The sequence below is a fragment of the Opisthocomus hoazin genome, chromosome 15 (genome assembly GCF_030867145.1).
Source record: "Opisthocomus hoazin isolate bOpiHoa1 chromosome 15, bOpiHoa1.hap1, whole genome shotgun sequence".
In the NCBI taxonomy this organism is placed as follows: Eukaryota; Metazoa; Chordata; class Aves; order Opisthocomiformes; family Opisthocomidae; genus Opisthocomus; species Opisthocomus hoazin.
This window is the reverse complement of record NC_134428.1, coordinates 24689736-24699067: the sequence shown is the minus strand read 5'-3', so window position 1 is coordinate 24699067 and position 9332 is coordinate 24689736. Positions and strand designations below refer to the sequence as shown.

Genomic DNA, 9332 nt, shown 5'->3' with positions numbered 1-9332 from the left:
GCACACTGATTTCATTCAGAGCAGTTTGCAGCACTTGACTGTTGACTTGTTGAAACAAGAGCAGGAAAGCCCCTTGGTCCAGGAGAGCAGTCGGATCTGTGATGTAGCATGTGAGGATGGAGGAGAGTTGCCTTGATGTCAGCTTGGTGCCCTGGCGCAGACACAAGCATATTACATCAGAAAAAGGGTAAAGATGTGCAAGTCCAGGGTCAGAGTTTGCAGGTCTCTTTCTGTCCTTATTCATACAGACAGTCTCTAGGGAAGGAGGGGTGGCCAGGCTGGCTTGCTTTGGCCTGATGGGAGTGATTTCAGAGCAGGGCCCAAGGAGAGGAAGGCGGAGGCGGATCTGACTGTGAAAGTCTTAAAGTAGCTAGAAGGGAATATCTGGGGAGCTGGCAGGAGAGACCAGTTGGAGGTGACTTACCGGAGCGCAGGCATACTGCCGGAGGGAAGGGCTGCACCAGTCACCGCTCCTCAGGATGGAGCTTAGATTTGAACTGGAGAAGAAACAGGAAACATTGAACATTTTCCATTAAATGTCTGGTGAGAAGAGGGCTTGGTAGGCTGCAATGGGCTCGGGTTCTTGTGGTGAAGCTTTTGGGAGATGGTATTTTAGCACTAGCATAACCTCTCCCAAGCAGTGTGGTTATCAGTTCTCGGGGATACCTACCTGCTTTCGGACGAGCAGTATGTTGGAGCTGTGAAAGAAGAAAGAAATGTATGACACTAATATTTCAGTCTCTCCCTTTGAAGGTAAATGTGATGCTTTCCTTTGGATGCAGGAAGTATTGAGCACTCCTTCCAGTTTCACATTTGATAACCTCTCCCTTCAGCTCCTGGTGTTTGCTATGCACGTTGTGTGGGAAATTGTGGGTGTATAATAGTGAGTGTTTCTTTCCAGTGCTGGGCTGAGACCCCTGAAAGGTCCTAGACAGCCCCTAAATAAGCGATGCAGAAATTTTATATGGATTCTATTCAGGGACATTTCCTAGGGGCATCAACTTTCCCAGTACTTCTGTTCTGCTCTTTCGTGTGCCTAGACCCTGTCCAACATGTTGAGTGTACAAATAGTACACTTAGATACAAATATAATTTTACTTACACATGAAAAATGCTGGACACTGGGAAAAGAAAGGAGATAAAGCAGTGGTTAGGACAAAGGACAGAGTATTCATGACATGAAATAGGATGTAATTTGTTCAGACTACTTACTGTGAAACAGTGACTCCTGTATTGCCTTGCCCTGTTTGCATCAGGCAAACCATTGGGATGGGTAGAAAGATGCCCAGTACCACCAGGCATCTGCTGGTGAGAACGGACTGGTCGCTCTTGGCTTGGGACAGACTGCCCAGATGGCAGTGTGCAGGTCGGTGTCCCGGGGGAGCTGCACGCTTATTCCAGCCAACAGATCAGCTTTAAAGCAGGAATCCTCCCTGGCTGCAGTGTTACACCTTCCCTCCTCCAGCCTGTGGGCTTGTGGAGCTCTGGGAAGTATTGTGGGTGTTTGTTAGTAACCTCGTGGAGGTTCCCTGGCACTAGATTGCCCTTAAGTGGCTGTTGCTGAATGGATAAAAGTGGATTTTGCCTATTATAAGTGGCTATTGCAGGTAACTGATGTTACTTTTCAGTGTCTGCTGTATGACTGATAACCCAGAAACAAACATTTCACAGCATTCAGTGATGTTACACACATACCTGATTTAAACTTTTCACACATGGCCCTAAAAAAACAACAAACCACAAGTGGAATAGTTAGATGAGTAGAAATAAACCAATTTTCTTCTAGCTGTCATAGACCCCAACAGAAATGCAAGAACAGAGACCAGGGGGTATGAAATGAAGCGCATTTTTCATTCTCCACTGGTTTACGCTCATCTTTAAGTACTCTGTTATCTACCAACACTGAGCACACGTCCTAATGATTCCTGCTATTTTTGTTACGTAGCGCTACATGTTCTGTGTTGGAGCCCAAACCACACCGCAAAGTCTTGATAACGCCAGAAACACCTCGCTCTGTTGCTCTAATCTGTGTATTCAGCTGTGTGGAAATCAGCCCTCAGCATGGTGGTAGAGCTGAGCTGACTTACCTAAGATGAGTAAAGCTGTAAGTGCAATTAAAAGCGGTGGCCTTTCTTTTCCCTTCATTGTTCTTCTTTCTCTGAGTGATTCGCCTTTTCAAGCCTAAAAAGGATACATGATCTGTGAATTGTCTCTTTGCAGTACAGATACTCTCCTGAAATTCTGCAAAAATTCTGCTTGCTGCCCAGATTGTCAGGACCAGCGGGCTGCAAATGGAGCTGGAGAGCCGTGGAGTGCTCTGAGCACATCCACAGCCGGGCTGCAGGCTTCCTTACTGCTGGCTGGAACCAGCTCGCTCTTTAATTGCTGTAAGGGCTTTCAGCCTTTCCTGAGGTGCGCTCCAAGGGGAGGTGTGGGTCCCTGCAGGGTGAATGGAAGCTCACGGACAGCGGATGTACTTCTGCAGGTTGTCTCTGTGGCTGTATTGGAAAGCTGCCCTGGGTCTCTGCACACTGCAGCTGGGAATTTGAAGCAGAGGATCCTCCTGGCATCTGCTCACAGCCCTTGGAACCAACAGCAGCTCCAGTATGGTGAGAGTGACGCGGGTTTGCCTTGCTCCCGGGGTGGTTGTTAGCACCAGGGCAATTTCAGTGCCCTCAGCGTTTGTGGAAGGAGATAGACTGAGGGGTGGGCGTCTTGTGTAAATAATCAGAGCTGGTATTAATCACCGGTGAACAAAAACATTCCTCCAGCACTGAGACTCCTAAAATTTGTATTTTTTTGTAAGAGTATCTTTCTTTGTATATTGTTACTTTTTTTTTTGCGTGATGTACTTTGTCAGCTATCACCACCTGCTCCATGACCAGAGACAGTCAGGTCTTGCTTGTATTAGAAATTCTCAAATACAAACATGGTGTTTTTCTCTATAACATACCTCACTGCAACACAGCAAAGAGCCTGTGCCACAGATCCTCCGTTGGTTCAATCAGTTTAGTAGTATGTTGCCTTCACAGAGCAAAGTTTCAGGTAGCCTATGTCCTAGAACAGCCACAACCACTGACGAATCACTGTTTTGAAATTGTGTCTCATTTTGCTTATATTTTTCACCGTCCCTTTCTGCCTCTGTCTTTTCTCTGAGCACATTGGTTTGTTATTTAAAAAAACCCTTGAAAGTGGTAATAGAATGGCTGGAGTTGGCCAAGAGCAACATCCAGTTCAACTGGAGATCAGTTGCTCCGCCAAATTATGTGGAAGAGCAGCAACATACACATTCCTGCATAGAGTACGAACTTGCTTATTAATAATCATTAACCTAATTATTTAGCTGGAAGAGAAAGCAGCCATACCTGCCAAAACTTACTTTTTCTCCTTGCAGAACCTCGTGAATCCTAGAAGGCAGCATGTAGTCCAGCAGCTGCCCGCAGGAGTAGCTCTTTCTCCAGTGTCACCTTTTTATATGGTGGTATCCAGCTGATCGCAGGGGACACGGTGAGTGATGCCAGGTGACTTCTTTGACTCTGTTCCAAGCAGCAAAGGCCCAACCCTTCCTGAGGCATCTTTAGGTGTCACGTAACTCGTGTTACTTGTTAAAAAAGTTGAACTCCAGTGGTAGCCTCTGTCCCTCTCCACCCATTCAGCATGGAAATGAGCTGCCTTAAAGTGAGAACGGTTTTTTAAGTGGGAAGAGTCAAAGAATTGATGAAGACTTTATAGTGCAATTGCACAGACAGAATTTTCATATTACTTTCCCAAGTAAGTTTGTGAGGGGCAGTTTGGCATCCCCTGGAGAGCTCACAACTTGGCAGAGTTAGAGCCCTCTGTAGTCCCATGCTATTGAAGTTATGACTAGCCAACAGAGAGGCATCACGTAACACTGTTTTAGTGAAGTGCCACTGCAATTACTGGTTGTTATGCACTTATTCTGCTTATTGGTACAGGAAACATTTCCTCAGTAGTGGTGTAAAGAAAAGCATTAGATCTGTGTTAGCTGAAAGGACAGCTTCCTTGCAGGCTTGTTTGGAGACATGTGATGGGATGGGCTAATCTGTTATGTTGTACTTTGGAACCGAAAGGGATGGTTTGAGTAAGCTCACAGTCAATCACATTTTCATGTGACTTTTCTTAGCTATTTCTTCTGTTCAACTGTCACTTTTTTGGTTCAGAAGAGTGCTTCTATATCCGAAAAACTTTGAAATGGGTGCAAGCTCTTGCTGAATTGTGTATAAGAATTTACAGACAGACTCCTCTGAGTTAGACCTGTGAATCCCTGGTTTCAGCTGTCTGTGTCAGAGGAATTCCTAAGCCAGGGGATGGAGACGCCCCTTTGTGTTTAAGGGTCCATGGTGGACGTGTCTTCCATGAATTTGTCTAATTGTATCTTGGCATCTCTGGTATCCTGTGGCAACAAATTCCATCCCTGAGCTCCCAGTGTGTGGGAAGATGCTTCCTTCTGCTTCTTTGGAAGCTTCTGCCCAGTAACAGAAAGGTTAGGTGGGATTTTGCTTCAGAGGAGTAGGTCAAGAGCTTGGAAGTATCAGAGGGGTTTGCTGGGGGCTGGGCTGCTGCACTGGGCAGTACAGGAAGGTGGGGGAAGATAACAACCACTACAGCTGCTTGAATGACCAGGGTGGTGTGGACCCCAGGCCGTCAGCTCTGTGCTGGAGGTCAGAGAGCTAAGGGAGATTTTGGAAACACTGATGAGTGTGAAACCAGTTTGTCTTCTTGGATAGCTCTGACTTAAAGAAGGTTTGTGGGTTGTGGCTTAATGTCAAGCGGACAGTTTTGGAGGAGGAAGTCCTTTGCTTCTGTGTTGGTCTCTGGTGTAGTTCTGTAACAGGATCGACTTCGTTTCAGTAGTGAAAGGAAGGTGACTCTTCAGCTTTAGGGGAGGTGAATCATGCTCCTTTATCATAGATGGTCACTCCTTTAATCCTTGTTGTTTGTAAGGAATGTGCTTTCCTTTCTTCAGTACCCCAAGCGCTCAGGCGTCCCGTGAGGCCCATGAATGTCTGTTAAAAGCCGGCCCAAGTATTTCTTACTTGGGTGAGTAGTCCCACAGGCTGTGATGCGACTGTGACAGCAGATCCTGCTCACGCAAGTGAGAATTACTGAATCAGGTTGTAGTCAGAATCTGCAAAATTTGAATGCTGGCTTGATATCACAAGAGCCCTGAGGTTGAGCTGGTGAGAAGTAACAATGGTTCAGGGGTTTTCTTATTTTGTTCAGCAGATATTCCCTCCCATGCTGTATTTCAAAGCCAAGGCTTGCTTCCTGGTCACCCAGTCTTTAGCAAAGAATCATCAACAATGTGTGCTTCACAATATATGAACCAGTCCTGGTTTAAATTAGAGCTAGAGTGAACCAAAAGAGATATTTTGCACTCTCCATTAAGCATTTCAGGAGTTGTTGGTTGCTTCAGAGACCAACTGTACACTGACAAGATCTTGCTGGGGAGGTCAGTGAATATTTTGATCACTGACACGTTAGATTTGGTACCGCTTGTTCTCCGGACAGATTCCAGAGTTTTAATTGAGCAGCTTTTGGAATAGAAGAGAGACAGAACACACAAGCCACTGCTGCTCGTGCTGAGAATTTGGCCTAGGGGAAGCAAAGTGATACAAAATGTGTGGTTTTTCTGAAACAGTTTTGAGTTTTGAAGGAAATAGCTTCTACTCTGCACCTCTCTAGGAGCCAAACCAAGCCCCTGTGTAAACCATGAATAAACCCAGGCAGATGGATGTGAAGAAGTCCATCCTGTACAAGTCCTGAGAAAGGAGAACTGGGCTGCTGTGCTTGTGTCCTCCCAAGGACTGTTGTTTGGCACCCATCAGAGCCACCTTCTGACTTGGTTTATGGCAGGGCCTTATTGTAGGCCACTTCTGTCATCTGCTTTGGCCTATCTCAGTCCCCAGATTTCTGCTGGCATTAAGGGAGTAGCCACATGCTGCTGCTCTCTACACCTCCTCTTCCAGGCCGCTGCCTCCAGCTCTAGGAGGTGTTACATTCCTCTGGGACTCTCATAAGGAGTGAAGCAGACCTTGTCCCATGCCAGGAGATAGCCCTCATGATATATCCACTCATGGCTGCAAACAGGTTAATTTTGGGGGGAAGGTGGGGGCTTTTGTGTAGTCTGAAGGCTTTTAATCCTACTTACTTCCTTGCTAATCTGTAAGCACAACACATGCCCTGAACTGGAGTTAATGCTCAGAAAGAGCTCACCTTCACCCATTGTTGGACTGAAGGAATGGCAGCGTTCTGCTCATGCGATCTCCACGTGGGTGCAGCAGGAAGGTGTGACCGCGGGGCCCTGGGGCTGGGCTGATGGACTCCATACATCCCTGGTCAGCAGGAAATCCTCCCCTCAGAAACACCTGGGGTAGGTATATCCTGGGGGCAGGCTGCCCCATAAGGAAAGGTGTTCTGAGTGGTGAGCATGGACTGGGATTCACCCCAGACACAAACCTGGCACACCTCCTGCGTACCCCTGCGTTCTCTGGGGTGTCGTGAGAGGCGGCATTTGGGCTATCAGATATAAGGGCTGCAGTCTTCCTACATGAGGTCAAGGATATGAACTTTATTTAAACGTGGAATCAATCCTACACTTGACTGCAGGCACTGAGTTATCAGTGTCTCATGCATTACTTCAGAGAACAAACATGTTCTGTAACTACAGCAATAAGATAAACTATATAGATTTTGTTTATTGCTTTCCTTCATGTTTATTATTTGGCATTGTGATTTACCTCCTCCTTCTCTGTTGGTGAAAGGAATTTTGAAATTAAATCCACAAATCTTGCCCTTTACAGCAATTTTCTGCTGGGGACAGATATTTCTTTTGCTGTGTTTTATTTTTCCAGGTTATGTTCTGTATTTTGCTTCACACATGTCATCTTAGATGCATGTGAGAGGCTTGAATAAAATACCTGTTTGTTTCCCCCTGCCCATTAAAACTATCTGTAAATATGAACATGAACCTGAGTTTAATGATCACATCCCTGAAGTGGATCAGCATGCGTTTTTTGGGGAATTCTGGTGTAGCAAGCTGATGCTCAGAGTGCCTGTACCACCATGACCATCGCTGTTCTCGGGGGACATCTGTGGCTAGTTGGACCCGAATGTCACAGCCTGCAAGCACATTGGTTATCTGGAAAGGGCGTTGCAGGGTGTGCCTGTGCCCCAGGTCCTGTTCTGGCAGCACACACAGGTGAGTGCCACACGTTTACTGGTGGCTTTTGTATGAAAATGAGGAGCGGTGATGTCCTGAATGGTAGCAGCTCCTGAGGTACGGGGCCCACAGCCACCCAGGTGAGAGTCGCTGGGCGATTCTGGGATGAGGAGGAGGCAGATAATAAATAATCGCCACCTCTGTTGTCAGTGGCCTGTTACAATTACTGCGTTAGGGGGTCAGGTATGGAGACCTGCCTGGGAAGTAGCTGGGAGGTGGCTGCTCCTAGGGCAAGCAAATGGGAAAGTACTGCCATGCTGTTGACTGTTTCATAGGGATCGGGCTGTCTTGTCCAGTGGGAAGGGAGTTTAATGGGATGTGGATTGCACCTGATAGCGTATCAACTCAGGGCTTAACTTAAACTTGGTACTAAAACTGGCAGCAAAGCCAAATCACCCTTCAGGTGATGTCCTTTTGTGGTTATGCTGCAGTAAAACAAGACCACTTGAAATTCTCACTTCGCCCTAAGCTGGCTCAACTTGTCTCATCCAGCTAAATACTTTTTCCCCAGGATTTAACCGCCACCATACCTCTGAGAAGAACTGTGTCGAGCAATGAGCTGAAAGTCTCAGCGAGAGAGTGAGTTACGGTGTGTCACAGACCATCTGATGGGACCAGGGAACTGGAACGAAGGCGAGTATAACAGCCCGGTTGGAGTTAATTTTTGCTTGCTTATTTCTCAAGAATGAATGACCTGGGAAAAATGTTTTTCAGAAGCACTTCATTGCTGAGATGCTTTGTTATGCTTCATCTCCCAAAGCTTTGTAAGCCTCACTGCTGCTATGCCATCTATCTGCCTTGCCCTTTTTTATTGATAACAAGACAATAGCGTGACAAAATGGTCCTCCTTTATGAGCCTTTTGTGGTGACAGTGGAACTGGTTAAAATAATAAAGGATCTGACTCTCATTTGGTTTTATATGAATCTGGACTCACTTCTTTCATGTCTTGTCTCTGCAGTTTGGCTTGGGGCAGAATCTGTCACACCTTTGTTTCCTCCTTCCCCATGAGATGCCGCGTGACTCACCTGGGAAGTTAAGCTGGATTCCCCAACTAACTGTTCTCTGCAGTTCACACACAGCCCAGGGTCTCAGCAGCATCATTACGTTAACCTGCTCTTCCCTTCGGAGGCTCTTTCCATTTCGAATTTGTCTCCTGGCATGTTACTCTCCTCACACTTTGAATGTGGTTCTGTGCCTAAAGGTGAGCTCGGTTTCCTGATGTACCTGAGGAATCTCAGTGAACCATGACATAAAAGAGTATTAAGTGGCTTCAGAATTGTTGTGCTGCTGAGATGACGTTTGGGTTTCATGTCCTTGCCCATCTCAGGAATGCTTCAGCAATAAACAAGACCACAGAACAGGCCGTTTCTGTTCAGCAGTGTTTATCTGCGGAGGAGAAAAACTCCAGGTGTAGCAGCTGCAAATGAAAGAAGCAACTATTTTTAGAAAGCGTGGTCACAGGCACTTCAGGGATACTTTTGGAGGTATAAATCTAGTGACCTACCACCACTGTCTAACTGCCCTCAGCACGGAGATGCTGGAAGCTGACTTTGGCTTGTGTAATTGCTTGTTGGTCACCCTCCAGCATGACGTACTTCTTCTCCGATCCTGTGTTTCATTCGGAGTAAGAGGAAAATCCCTAGTGATGGAGCTGAGTTTTGCATTTGTCCATATTTATTCTTTTCCAGTCTTGTCTCTCGATGGCTCTTGGACCTACAGCATCCCAACAAGGCATATCTTGATGCTCTGGCCTTTGTTCCAGGCAAAGTGTGAGGGATGTTTAGCAGAGGCCTGTGCTAACTTTAAAGGCTTGTAGCCATTTCACAAATAATTTTTTTTTTCAGTACTACAGAAAGAACCTTTGGCACTTCTTGGTCTTAAGGCTTGCTGCTGTTCACAGGTTATGAAACTAGAACAAAGCGAAGTTCACCTCGCGCTTGCGTGAAACCCATGTAGTCCTCTTTGGTCTCACCTCAAACTCCCCAACATCAGCTGGAGCAAAGCCGAGCTCTTCCTTCTCCGAAAAGACAGTGTGTTGTGTTGTACACAGAGGCTCTTCACAAAGGACTGTCATGCCCAGGTCAGAGC

At 46.4% G+C, this 9332-nt stretch overlaps 1 long non-coding RNA gene across 1 annotated transcript; it reads left to right on the top strand.

Moving 5' to 3' along the window:
* The first annotated feature begins 2491 nt into the window (after positions 1-2491).
* On the top strand, positions 2492-7870 carry LOC142363320 (uncharacterized). The gene is made up of 3 exons (XR_012765656.1): positions 2492-2609; positions 3395-3507; positions 7755-7870. It is a non-coding gene; the product is annotated as an uncharacterized LOC142363320 (long non-coding RNA).
* Positions 7871-9332: the final 1462 nt, after the last annotated feature.